At 40.6% G+C, this 14,125-nt stretch overlaps 1 protein-coding gene and 1 long non-coding RNA gene across 2 annotated transcripts in view; one reads left to right on the forward strand and one right to left on the reverse strand.

Moving 5' to 3' along the window:
* Positions 1 to 14,125, forward strand: part of LOC145439855 (uncharacterized) — a 366,083-nt gene that overhangs the window by 229,854 nt on the left and 122,104 nt on the right. The gene's annotated exons all lie outside the window — the stretch shown is intronic.
* LOC145438858 (uncharacterized) lies at positions 8,514 to 12,198 on the reverse strand. Its single transcript, XR_013915043.1, has 3 exons — positions 12,087 to 12,198; positions 11,380 to 11,486; positions 8,514 to 8,677 (listed from the first exon to the last, which is right to left on the reverse strand). It is a non-coding gene; the product is annotated as an uncharacterized LOC145438858 (long non-coding RNA).

Below are 14,125 nucleotides of genomic sequence, written 5' to 3' on the forward strand. Positions count from 1 at the left end.
CGAGCGAGTCAAGCCAGTGTGCAAACGACTGAATTCAAACCTTCCGTACGAGACATCGCTGCTTCGCGTCGGAAGGCGTGCATCGAGCTATGGAATAACCGCTATTTACAATCGGATAAGTCACAACAATATAAGGAATGTTTTTTAACCGTATACCACAGAGCAGACGTGAATGGCCTACCGAAAAGGCATCAAGCGATTATGTTCCGACTACAAATCGGACATTGTGGACTAAAAGCACATCTATTCAAATTGGTAATAGCAGATTCAGCCAATTGCTCAACGTGCCGCCAAGAAGAGAGTGTCGCCCATTATTTATTGACGTGTCGAAATTATAGACACCAGAGAAGAGTTCTCGAGGACACGTGTCGGAGGAAGAATATCGCTCCCACCGTAACAAACTTTTTGACTGACACGCATATTTTTCCATACGTTGTAGAATTCGTTCTCGCAACGAAGCCATATATTTGAGTTTATATTTTGTAATGCAATACCCACCCCTAGATGATAAATGACTTTTTGGATATGGCGAACAAAACCACTTGCGTTATAATCGCCAATCAAATAATAATCAACAACAACAACAACAACAGTCTTTCGCGCCGAAGGCCGTGGATTTAATCGACCACGCTAACTCGAATACTATTATTCTCTTCGACAATATCGAGTGAAGAAGTGTTCCGGAGACGAACCAAGCATCTTGTCGTGCTACCATGCTCATTGCCCACTGCCAGACACAGACGTAGGCTAGCTGCTCTGGCTACTCGCTACCAGTGTTAGGATCAAGTCACTACCTTCGAGTCACATGTCATCTCGAGTCATTAAGCATTTTGACTCGAGTCAAGCCAAGTCACTTGATTTTCAAAAATGACTCGAGTCAAGTCAAGTCACTCGATTTTTGGTGGTGACTCTAGTCAAGTCGAGTCAAGTCAAGAGTCAAGTCAGTAATCAAGTCAAGTTGAATTTTCAAAGTCCGAGATATGATTCAAAGTCATTGCATTTTGCTAACTGTTTTAAATACAGATGAAGTCCCCATCTTTTCGTGATCGAGGAACGAATAAAGAATTGATTATACGCGCAAAAGGGCGCTGTATCGCTCACGCACACGTAGAACTGATAAACTACTCAATCGGTATAGCCTCAGTCTATAATAATTATCAGTCAAAATACAGGATAACACACGAAGCCTAAAGAAAGGTAAAAAAGTGATATGGTTCAATATCCTACCTACCTACATATCCATGATATACAATTATAAACGTATTAACAATATTCGTTCGATTTAAATCATACAAGTATAGGTTATAAAAGTGAGGCTAAGGTGAGCAAAGTTTACGACAACGTAAGCTGTTAGCTATATCGTCACTGCGTTTGCGATCAATTTATTTGTGATATAACCAGGGCTTTGGAGCCGGAGCCGGAGCCTGGAGCCGGAGCCCCGGAGCCGTACATTTTCACCGGAGCTGGAGCCGGAGCCGGAGCTCTAAATAAAATTCAGCCGAAGCCGGAGCTGGAGCCAGATATTTGAGGGGTGCGAAATTGGACAGTGTTATCGAGTATGCAATTATGCATGATAATTGGGATTCATTACTGCGAATCATCGTCATTTACTCCAGTAAAGATTTTCGAGCGTAAATAGGGGATGGCAGAAGAGTAGCCCAAAACTCCATGGTATTTTATGTTGGAGACAAATTACTGATTTGATACGCTATTTCCAATTTGTAATCATCTGTTTCGTAAACTTGTAAATGTGCAATGTGCATACTGCATAGTTTAATTCGTTATGCGCATGGCGCAATGTGCATGGCATAGTGTTTAATTCGATTATTCGATTGGTTTCAACGGGGAAATATTATATTCCGATAAACTTGATCGACACGGGATGGTATGGTAAAGAGTGCACCAATATCGAACATCAAACCATTGGACATTTGGTACAAATCGAATTTCGATTGATCACGTCGTTATATTCGCCCATATTACTCTTACTACAGTTATAGTTGAATAATAATCGCACATTTAAAGATTGAACTCAGCTGTATGGCTTAATGTTAACGAGTACAGTACCAGTGTTAAAACGTTGCATCAGAATTTTATTGCTGTACACAGCAATGGCATGGAGTAAAGTGCGTTCTAGTGCAACTATAATGTTATCGACAATTGACAAGTATTCATTATGTCGTCACAAGCCGGCACGGCGGCACCTATGTTTTCGTTGCTGCATCCGAGGTTACTGACGGCTGACAGACTCTAGACCTAGAGTCTAGATTACTATAGATAACTAACCTACGGGTAAACTAGTATATAGACCAGAGGTGGCCAACGTTTTCGGCAAAAGGGCCACATGAAATTGACGAATGAGTGCGTTGCCCGCTAGCCGCGCCAGGCGCGTAAAATTTTCAAAGTTAATATTATTATTATTATTATTTGGGTATATTGCAGGTCGACTGTATACCGCCCGCTGGGCTCAGTTAGCAAGGACAGGACTATTCGGCATCCGGGCATATCGATATCGAAAATTTCCTCTAATATACGACAACCATTTTGTGCCTACATTTCATCGTCGACGATCTTTCTTCGAGCGCAAACACGAATATACTTTCTCTCGTAATTGCTACTATAGTTAGACTTAATCGGCTAAATCAGGCGTTTTATTCATTTTCAGTTGGGGGTAGGATACGGAGAAAGAAATCGTGTGACAATTAAACACGAAAAGCGTGAAGTAAAATTTTACTACTTTTTTAATTTATTGTAATGTACGACGATTTACTAAAAATGTGACCGGACCCTGGATCTGCCAATGCGTCGGAACTGATATTTTAGTTGTCAACATCTCTAGTGTCGCGGCCATACTAATTATATTTTTGGTTGGCCTTGCAAGTTGACAATCTGAGCAATTCAATTCCAAATTAATATAACAGAATTTCGATAATATAATGGGAAATTAGCTCGTGGGCTACTCAAAACCTTCTCGCGGCCCACATGTGGCCCGCAAGACGCGGGTTGCTCACCCCTGATATAGACAGACACCTTCGATAGTTTTCAGAGCCGGAACTGGAGCCGGAGCTAATGTATGATAGAAGAAAGCTTCGGAGCTTGAGCAATGCAAATTTACGGCTGCTCCAAAGCCCTGGATATAACAATGGAGGCTTGGTAAAATCAAATCACTGAAATTGGTTAACAATACGAACTTATACAGGATACAGCGATTTAGTCGACATCGATTACTTATGACTTGAAATTGAATCGTAAATTTGCATATTTGAAGCGTCGAGTCAAGTCAAGTCAAGTCTATTTTGCAAAGTGACTCGAGTCAAGTCAAGTCATACGAAAAAGGTGACTCGATTTCAGTCATGACTTGAGTCATCCCAACACTGCTCGCTACTACAAATAGAACGCGTTGCACGAAAACACCCGACAACAGCTATATCTGGCCATCCACAAAATCAGGGCCAGAAAAATACTTCTTCAGCCCACCCTCAAAGAAACGTTGGTCTTGGGTCATCCACAGGGTGATAAACAAAACTTCTGAGGGTTTGGCCCCCACTACCCCACAGTTTGATGGATGTTTTCACCAGGACTTGTGACCAGTAAGCAGATTCATTCTTCTCAGGGTATCCAGAGAGTTTATGTAACCTAATCGCACCAAGCGCGAAAACTTTCTGTATTTTGGGATTGAATATTTATTGCTATGAATTTTTTTATCCTATCAGAATTATCAGATTTTCCGACAGAGCTGAGTGAGGTGTCGTCTTGGAAAATTTAAACGTGATTAATAGTTAAACATATTCAGGTGGGCCTATTGTAATAATTTACTCGGTTACGTGTGAATATTTCGTGACCAATTGTCTCTCACATAGTGAACAGATATTGAAATCACCCCATACCGTATTAAACCTGTGGGGTACAGATTGTCAGGACAGCGAGATTCGGCGGCAGCCATTCAGGTGCTTATGAACAATTAGACATATATATATCGAAGTTTTCGATCAACGAAGTGCCGTCGTTTTCGGCCAAGGTTTTATCGCTGACGAATGTTTTGTCACACTTTTCGGAGCCCCATGTTAGCCTAAACTTAATTATGTGTTGATGCGTTGTGACGCAGTAATGACTGACGCTGAAATGCCTATTTCTATAAATCACGCGTATTTCTTGATGGAATGACACCCAATAAGCAAAACATTTATAGCGATGCACAATCGCGCAAGGCGCGGAAAAATGTGAAGAAATGTGGATAAAGTTTTATCATACAATCAATAATTTACGTTCCTTCGCGTAATAATTGAGGGCACGGCCCCGTTCCATTTGGGGGGGGGGGGGGGGTTTGGGATGTGGCAGATACGGTCCCGCGCAAAATGAAATTCGAAAACGAATGATCGCGCAAACCGCATGTCGCCAAATGGCACGGCTGTAACTTCAAGTCAAATCGAACTACAGACGGCCTATGTAATTTAAAACTAGTCTTACCATGTAGTGAGCATAGTGAGCATATCAGAATCGTAAGTGTCACATCCGAAGAGGGTAGAAAATTACGCCGATTTCATTCCAGTCAGGCGGCAGTCAGTCAGTCAGTCAACATCCTGAAGGCCAAAGCTTTTTCGAACTATGATGGAACAAACAACGTCGCGCACACCAATGAATTCGCGGTTTCACCTCAGCGGCCTGCCTGACGTAACTATTAGTAATAAATCATTAGGAAAGGGTGAGTTCTTGTGACTTTAATTGTTATGGCATACCATGCTATATTGACTTTAATTTTAATCTAGATTATCCGTATTAAGTACGTAGGCTGCGTAATCGCGGTATATCAATGAGCAGGCTTCGTGTCAAACGAATTCAGTTTACAATCAGTTTACACAGCCTATGGTTTCAGTCCACCGAGCAGCATTCAAAAGTAGGTTTTGTGCTTTGAATTGCAAGCAACTGCTCTCGTACCGCTCAGAATAGCGCCACGGGCCGTATTTGGGCTGCGGGCCGCACGTTTCCCTGGTCTGATATGTATGTAGGCTATGTATTAATGGGTACAACACAGCAGACATGGGGTGATTACTTCATGAATGTAATCGATTGCGATTACGATTACTTCTGAATGACGCGATTACGATTACGATTACGACTACAGCAAAATCAGGAAGTAGTCGATTACGATTACGATTACATTGGAAAAGTAATCACGATTACTCACGATTACATTTATTTTGCATCTTAGAAGCTATGTTGGAAGACAATATATGGATTGCGCTGAAAAGGCCTAATGAGATAACAAACTACCTTTAAAAAAGATCCGTCATTTGTTTGTTACGTCATAATGTATACATTGCCCATTTCCATAGAGGTCAATTTATCGCGCCCAACGATTTGCATTCTTGCCAGGGCCATAACTGCCGCACCCCAAATTTCCCAATAGGGTGGAGAGCGAGCTCGAAGGGGACGCAAAAAGTATTTCGTAAACCAACATAAGTTATAGAGTATTTTCGAGAGATCTAATTAACTTGAAAATCCTCTCTAGATCAATGATTGCCAACCGCGGGTCCGAGAGCCGCATGTGGCTCTCAGCTAGCCAACTTGCGGCTTCCCTTGGCGTTGGAAATTCCAACAAAAATAATAAAAAAAACAATCTATAACAAAAAAAATTTATATTCAAAAATTTCACTTGCTTTGCTTGGAATCTGGAGTTTATAATTTAGGGTGAAGACCAATTCCTTTGGTGTAGAGTAGCGATTTTCTACTCAGCAACGATTTCGTTATTCAACTCACGTCAAAAAGTATACTCACACTCAAATGCGTCTGGATCGGCACTCAAATTTAAGTCTGCCCATCACCAGAGTTAATTAAGTGCAGGTGGTGTTACAACACGTTTTACAACGCTATCTAACTAGCAAACCAATGGATTATTTGACTTGGTTGTAAAGTTCAACGACCGCATTGAATGAATGCTTTTTAACCATGATGAAAATGTTTTCAAGTCCTATTGTAGTAAATGTGGCCACTGACCCTATAGTAATTTACTGCTTGAGTTGCTAGACATGAAGTCAGATATAAAGACATGACAATTTGTTTATGCGTCTCACGAAAGTTTTTCTTTTAGTCTGCTACGTTTGAGCATCTACAATATCTTTTGATTATATAACAAACCGGAGGTCACGAGTTAAGAACATACACTAAAGTAATTATAACAAGAAACCAGTGGTCACAATTATGAATTACGTTGTCCCAGCTCTACAGGAAGGTAATTGTGTGGCGAGATAGCGCAGTGGTTCCACGGCTGCAACACCAATGGGTTGCCGGTTCGAGTCTGAACGAGGTCGACTTCGGAATTCCTACCTATGTGTTGGAGGTTTATCTAGGCTTCTCCTTGCCGCTTCATCCACGTAAGCGGTGTCTTACAAAAAGCTTAGAAGTGGGCTGTGCTACAAGTCGGCAGATACGGAATCGAAAATGCGTAAAATCGGCCTGGTGTGAATGTCTGTGGTAGTCGACAAACACCATGATTACCTCAAACAAATAAACTCTACAGGTATATCTGACCATCGCGGGCTGAGAGAGGATTAAAAATTAATAGTAATATATTGCAATTACTAAATTTCTTGACGAAATTCAGTCTTCAACTTGAGATTACCACCCTACGGGGGCCAAAGACCAACGTTTGGACTGGGAGACGAATTGCTGTTTTGGTCCTGGTTCCAGCTACAACTCACGCAAACATGATATATAAGCCCATGACCATGGCGGCAGGTCCCAATGTTGAATAAAGAATTATGAAATAACGATAGGCGCCTGTTTCAAGTAGAGTCATGTGAGAATAAGACGAAGCGGACATAAAATTCTGCCTTCAACTTAATACAGATATTGTAATGCAAGCTGCCGTTACAAGAAATGGCAAAACGGCTCGCTTATGATATACATATCACCAGCTGTTGATTTTTACTGCTTCGTTGTGGAAAGCGCAATGTTTTATTTGACGAGTACAAAATTTCAAATCTTTGTCCGGTGTACGTACGTACTGGATAGGCCTACTGCTCGCCAAGCAGCAACGGTCAAACTTTGTTTAACTAAGCATTAGCATAACCAAACACCAACACATAAGTTACTATTTTAAACTATAGGTAGAGCGGAGATAAATTATTCTGCTGCGAGGTAGTGCCGTGTCGAACGCGTTGATAACCTGATATACAGCACGGCGGGTGTTCTTACAATCAGACTAATTGACGACGTAGGTACATCGAATATTTATTTACTGTGGATACTTCTTACACAATGACGCGCAAAGCTAATAGGCTGCTTCTGACGTAATAATGAGCAGTGGCGTTTGAAAATCAGACGTTTGTGCTGTCACGAACATGGTATAACATCTTTTCCTTGTTCACGAATGTTCAGTTTATGTCATAGTCCTTGTACAAATAAAAAGTAATCGTTCTTTCACAGAGAAATCGATTAGATCTGGGAAGTAGTCGATTACGATTACTATTACTTCGGAATTTTTTCGAATGTAATCGATTGCGATTACGATTACTTGAAAATGCTGTAATCGTCGTAATCGATTACGATTACTAATCACGATTACCCCATGTCTGCAACACAGTGGAGCTTATCGCCTTTTTAGGCCCTGTGCTCCACGACACGAATTTCATAATGTTCAGAGGTCTTTGCTTTTAGTATTCTTTAGGAACGATTTTCAATCGCCCTCGTCGTCATTCTTCATTCTCTCTCGCTCCCAAGCGTTCCCATCGTGGTCTTTGCTGCTGTCTTGTAGCACTGCTCACTTTCAGTCTGGGTTTTTCAATGCACTGCCGTAGTAGTGAGGTCGGCGATGAGGAACCCAGAGAAACCTCTGACTCGTAGAAGTGGGTCAGAATCGGGATTCGAACCCACGTCTATAGGTGTCGTGACTGTATAGTGTTTAATCAACTGCGCCACTCGCTTGCGGGTGCCTTTATTTTGTACATGCAAGCTAATGAAAAGCTAATTAAGCTAATGAAAAGCTATTTAGGCTGATGAAACGCTAATTAAGCTAATGAAAAAGTAAGCTAATGAAAAATAAGCTAATGAAAAGTTAATGAAGCTAATGAAAAGCTAATTAAGCTAATGAAAAGGTAAGCTAATGGAAAGTAAGCTAATGAAAAGCTAATGAAGCTAATGGAAAGCTAATTAAACTATCGAAAAGCTAATGAAACCAGCTAATGTAAAATTGAAGCCAATGAAACAAGGAAGTACACTCTTAGCGAAAAGAGTGGTTATACACACCCCAAAAGGTGGTACACGAAAACAGAACTTACGTAACCCTGCCGGTGTGAACGACCAGAATCCACCCCATTCCTTGCAGTGTATATCGGATATTTCACCCTAGCCATTAGAATTGATTGGGGCGGAATTTCAATATATACACCCCACTTGAAATCCTGCATCTTCTTCCAAATGGCACGCTATTGCAAATAAACTTTATTGATTGCATATATTCGATATCAATTGAACCATAATAACATAAAATGGAAACATATTGAAATATGAAATAACAAAAACAGAGATCCCAGCGACGGAGAAAAAAATTCACTGAAAATACTGCTCGAAGAATATTGCCCATGTAGTATTGGGAAGTCGCCTCCTCCGGGTTTTCGCAAAACACTTTTGTACGGCGAAGGCTGAGTCACTATCTTCAGCAAGAACTTGTGGCATCATCCTGAAATCAAAATGCATATTCACAACCCAAATAACAGGCACATATGCTAACATGCATAACTTAATGAAAGACCACAAAAATAGAAGCCATTACGAAGTATATATATTTTCACGAAGTACTTACAAAAAATCAGATGTTACACTTGCTAAGGAATTGCAGCACAGACTGTGGTCCGATACGGTGAACTTACCGCTATAGGAAACATGTTCACACACGATTACTGTATGTGTGGGCAATTAGGCATCGACAAGATGGAAATTTATGGATAGTTTTCATGCAAACTGCATGTAACAGGCAGACTTGGACAACTAGAAAACGTTCCCTTTTTCCAAATTGGATTGGAATTATATTACAACTACAAGTTTTTTTTTCGAATTAGAGTAGACTTAAAATTTGAGCTACACAGTTGGAAATTAGATTAAAATTATAATTCTAGCTGACAGTTTTTTTCAAATTAGATTATAATTAGAATTACTGAAATCACCAAAAGTTGAATCAAACTCTGTTATCATCAAATCATAGTCCATCTTATGAGCATGAGAATAGCAAATGTCTACTGTACAGTAGGGGTGTTCAAAATGACTATTTCTTTCAAATCTACTGGCTACTTGATAAAATTGTTAGGTTACCTAATTGAAGCCTGCACACCAAATTTGGTTCGATTCCAACCAGTAGCCGCATTGCTACAGAAAAAAAGTTTTTTATTTATTATATGAAAAAAATCTTCAATTAGGTAACCTAACAATTTTATCAAGTAGTGAGTAGAATTTAAGAATAAAAAGTCATTTTTGAACACCCCTGCAGCATCGCAAGCTTGGCTCGTTTCGCATTATACCAGGGGCGGGCAACTTCTCCAGTCGGCGGGCCGGATATGGGAAAATTAAGTACTTGGCGGGCCGGATTGCTGAATCGATACATTATTCGCCCATTCATCGACGTATACGAGGAATGAATCGTATTTGATGAATGTATTTTGACGACAGCAATTTCACTTCAAAGCCATTTCTCGCCGATAATGACGAAGGCAATGTGGATTTGACAATAGCTACTCACACTCGTGTCTACTCACAGCTGATCAATGAACACACGGTGCAATCCCTAATTAAGATTTCAAGGCGTTCGATAAGCCCGGTACCCCAAATTTACCAAGATATCAATTTATTAACGTTTAGTACGTGACGAGATAGCGTCGTTGTTCAACTGTGTGGCCTAATTAATCTCGATATTGAATTCATGCGGCCCGCGTCCTCCACGAAATTTGAAAAGTGGCCCGCTACCCGTCTTGAGTTGGCGACCTCTGGCATAAGCGGTGTCTTACAAAAGCCTAGAAGTGTGCCGTGCAACAAGCCGGCGGTTACGGATTCAAAAATAAGACATATCAGCCTGGTGTGAATGATCATTGTAGTCGACAAATACCATGCTTGCCACAAACGACGCTAGGGTTGAGTGCATCGTAAATGCCGATAATGCAAGTCTTCTCGCTTCGACGAACTTATACGCGTAAGTTCCACTCTTGCACGCTGCGCAATTTGCATACGCGTATATAATAACATACAGTCACTAAAATTTGACGTTAAGCAAGTAGTGGGGACTTGCGGGCCACATTATCATGTAAGACGGAAGTCTGTCTGCGGGCCGGACAAAATCCTTTCGCGGGCCGGATCCGGCCCGCGGGCCGTATGTTGCCCACCCCTGCCTTTTCAATCACACATCACTCAGCTCTACCGGCAAATCTGTTTACGTGAGCAGAGAGAGGATAAAAATTGATATCAATATACATGCAATTCCCGATCATATTGACCAATTCAATCATTAATTATTGAAATTTTTCGCGCTTCGCGCGTCTAGGCGAGAATAGATGGGTCAGTAAATGGACACCCAATGTAGATGACTAGTATCAACAAATACCGGATAGCCGAAGTGGGGTCTTTTTTGGTACCTAGGGCGACCAGGCCACACAAACTTTGCTGACCATCGAAATCACGCTACAGGGTTCTTGGGGGCGAAGCCCTCAGAAGTTTGGTTTATCACGCTATGGGTGCGCAAGGCAATCGTTTTTAGGGGGATGACGAAGTGCTGTTACGGCCCTCCCTCTTACTCATTGTCTTTATTACATTCCTTACAATATGCGGTTGGGGGGGGGGGGCTGGACCACGATAATTTTTGAAAGGGGGCGCTGGAGGAAAAAAGGTCAAGAACCACTGCCGTAGACCATAGAAATATTTCATAAATTCGATTCGAATTAGAATTAGAGCATAGAAACATTTCACAAATTAGAATAGCTTCAATTAGTATAATTAGACAACTAGAATATCTAGTTGTCCAAGTCTAGCAACACCACCTGTACCAGGAATAACTGAATATATTTTTGAAGATTGTTTCTGTTAGTAGTGTCATATGCCATTAGTTATTTTATATTAGTCGCGAAGATTCATATTGCAATTTTCAAAGTACAAACTTCCGAAAAACTACTTACCATACTTGACTATTTTTCCGCCATTTCGTATTCTACATCCACTTGACGTAGTTTTGACTTGTATTGGGAACTGTTGCATCTACTTGTAATCGAGTATAAATTGACGGGGTATTTCTACATAGACTTGAGTAGCAGCGCTAGTAACTTAGACCATCTCTGCTTTGGTTTACTTCATATATGCGACTACGAAAGTTGACATCAGGTGTCGTTAACAAAGTTGTAATACCTGCTGGCTTCATAACGAGTCTTTCAGTTGTCGCAGCATACTCCTAAACTCGGTTAGTTCCTGTGATATAATCTTGCTCTTGCAGCATGCAGTCTTTAAGCAGCATCCTAAAATTTGAAAAATAATCAGAGAAAGAGATGCATGGACTTTATTTAAATTTGACTACTTGGTATTAATCCAAAACACGAAACGTTTTCTAGTTTGGCAATATTGACTTTCAGAATGGATTCAAAGCGACCGCAGATACAGGTGTGATTAGGAAACCTTGACTTGCCTTAGCCCAGTGGTTCCCAACCTTTTTCGACCCATCGCCCCCCTTTTCAAGGTAAACACCGATGATCATCGCCCCCAAAATTTTGTGTACCGAAAATTGGGCATACAAATTGTAATCACCGGCGGGTTGACTAAATAAAAAGGTCAAATTTTCGGCTCGATGTCTAATTTGACACACTTTTGTAACTAAATTTCCGTAGGTTGACTAAAAAAAAGGTCAGCCGTTTTGACGCGTCATCGCCCCCTTCCTATTTTCGCCCCCCGTCGCCCCAATGGCCCCCATTGTTCATGTTCGCCCCCCTGTCGCCCATTTCGTCATTTTCGCTCCCCTAGACCGCCAAATCGCCCCCTGGGGGGCGATGTCGCCCACGTTGGGGACCACTGCCTTAGCCTATACATGGAATTTTGCAAATTAGCTGAATGATAATGATTACCTTGGAATATAAGCTGTTTGATAACGATCCTTTACTGTTTCGCAGCATACGCTTCTACCGTTAAATGTGACGTCGATATGGTCCAAATTCCCTGATATTAGCTTGTATAGCAGCATTCTAAAATTGAAAAAATAACCATGAGGCATACGGTAAACTTTTAGTTGACAATTTGGATTGGATTCGAAAGGCCCAAGACATCCGAAATGTGTACTGATGTTGTAGCCTTGACTTGCTTTATGCTTGTAAATAAGCGAGTTAAAGTACAATTTTGTAACTGTCCTACGCATAGTATATTACTCGCCAACAACATATTTGATTTCACATTCACAGAGTAAGAGTCTGCTACTAATAGCAATCAGTCCTTGAATCTAACAAAAAGCAGATTTGTGCATATGCACAGATCGTGTGTATGTCATATCATGAGTCAAGAAGTGCATATATTATGATTTGTTTATATTGATCGAAATGACAGTTTGATAAACTTTGGCAAGGCTATGTTTGCTTCTTCATATTGGTCAAAACATTGAAGACCAAGCTAATCCGTGCATTGTTGCACACCGAGTTGACCGCAGTAGTGCGCATTGCTACTCAGGCAATAGATGTCAATTTCTACTCAATGACAAGCATATAGAAGTGGCTACGTCAAATCCATGTCAAGCTGCTTCAAATTAAAATAAGTATATGAGCAGAACTCAGAGAAGTAGTTTCAAAAGAAGTAGTCTAGTTGATGGGTCATATACTCTTAGCAGCTAGTCTGAGGGGGCCACTGCAAAATATGTTCAATGAGGTAAGCCTGTTCCTAGTCAAGTCTCTCATATTCATAGTGATAGCAATATTGCATAGTCATATTTTCACCCATGTCATAATATCATTAACATTTACTGGCCCCAATTTACGGGGATCGAAAGCTTTCATCAAATGTCCATTGCTCACCTCAGATACCATTGCTTCATATGCTTCAGCTTGCTGTTCGTATGTTACACTTGTTTTCTCATGAGGAGAAATCGATAATTTCGTTCTTCAAGAGCCCCAAATTTGCGATCTTTGCCCATGCAAGTCTGAAGTAGAATAGATAATATGTTTACCTTCCTACCATAACATAACATAATATTTAATGTGTATAGCTCAGTGATAATGACAGGGTGATAGGCCTATAAACATAGCTCTGCATAGTCAGTGGTAGGCTACCCTTTACACTTAAACAGGTCGTGATGTGCTTTGGTAATCAATATAACCACAATCGAGTCGATTTTTTTTTCAATGCACTTACAAACGATGTCGCTGAAACCCAAATTACCGTAGTTTATAATCATAGCTAATGCTGAACCTGTCAACAGTATCTCCATTAGAGCCATTGAGCTACTGTGTCTTGGAGATTGGTATCGGTACTGGTGATACAACAATTTATGTGAATTCAATGTATCGTCACTACCGGTACGTTTAAAATTCAAACTTGCTACATATAATTCTGTTCAGTACAGCTGCGACACTGAGTAACAGGAATCGGATCTGTACTGGAAACGCAACGGAACAAATGTTCTTAACTACAATAGTACCGATACGAAATGTAACTCACCATCCAGATATTTTCAATCTCGAAAGAGGGTTTCATCACAGATTCACGACAACTAATACGGTCAGTCGATAGCCAGTCTGGTCTCTTAAGCGCGGAAATACGGCATATAACGAAACATTCTACATAGCGGTAGCGAAACATAGCAGCAGCTGTTCTGGTGACGACTGTTTGTATATTCCATTATGACATGACAATTGACTCACTGATGTAATAACTATATTGAAGTTAATGATCTCCGGAATATTTGTATGTATACTATAATTGATTTATCGGAAATATGGATTTGATAGCTGTGAAGCTGCAGATTGCATCATAATAAGCTTCAAAAAGTCTTGCAGTACTAGATTTATCTTCATAGAACGAACCATTGATACGATCCAAAAGCTGTATGCGAATTGTCGGTTAGGCTTAGTGTGCAATTCATAACGCTACCAAATAGTGAATAACACATCAATATAGATAT

This window comes from Botryllus schlosseri, chromosome 5 (genome assembly GCF_051294905.1).
Source record: "Botryllus schlosseri isolate E-star chromosome 5, Bs_hap1, whole genome shotgun sequence".
In the NCBI taxonomy this organism is placed as follows: Eukaryota; Metazoa; Chordata; class Ascidiacea; order Stolidobranchia; family Styelidae; genus Botryllus; species Botryllus schlosseri.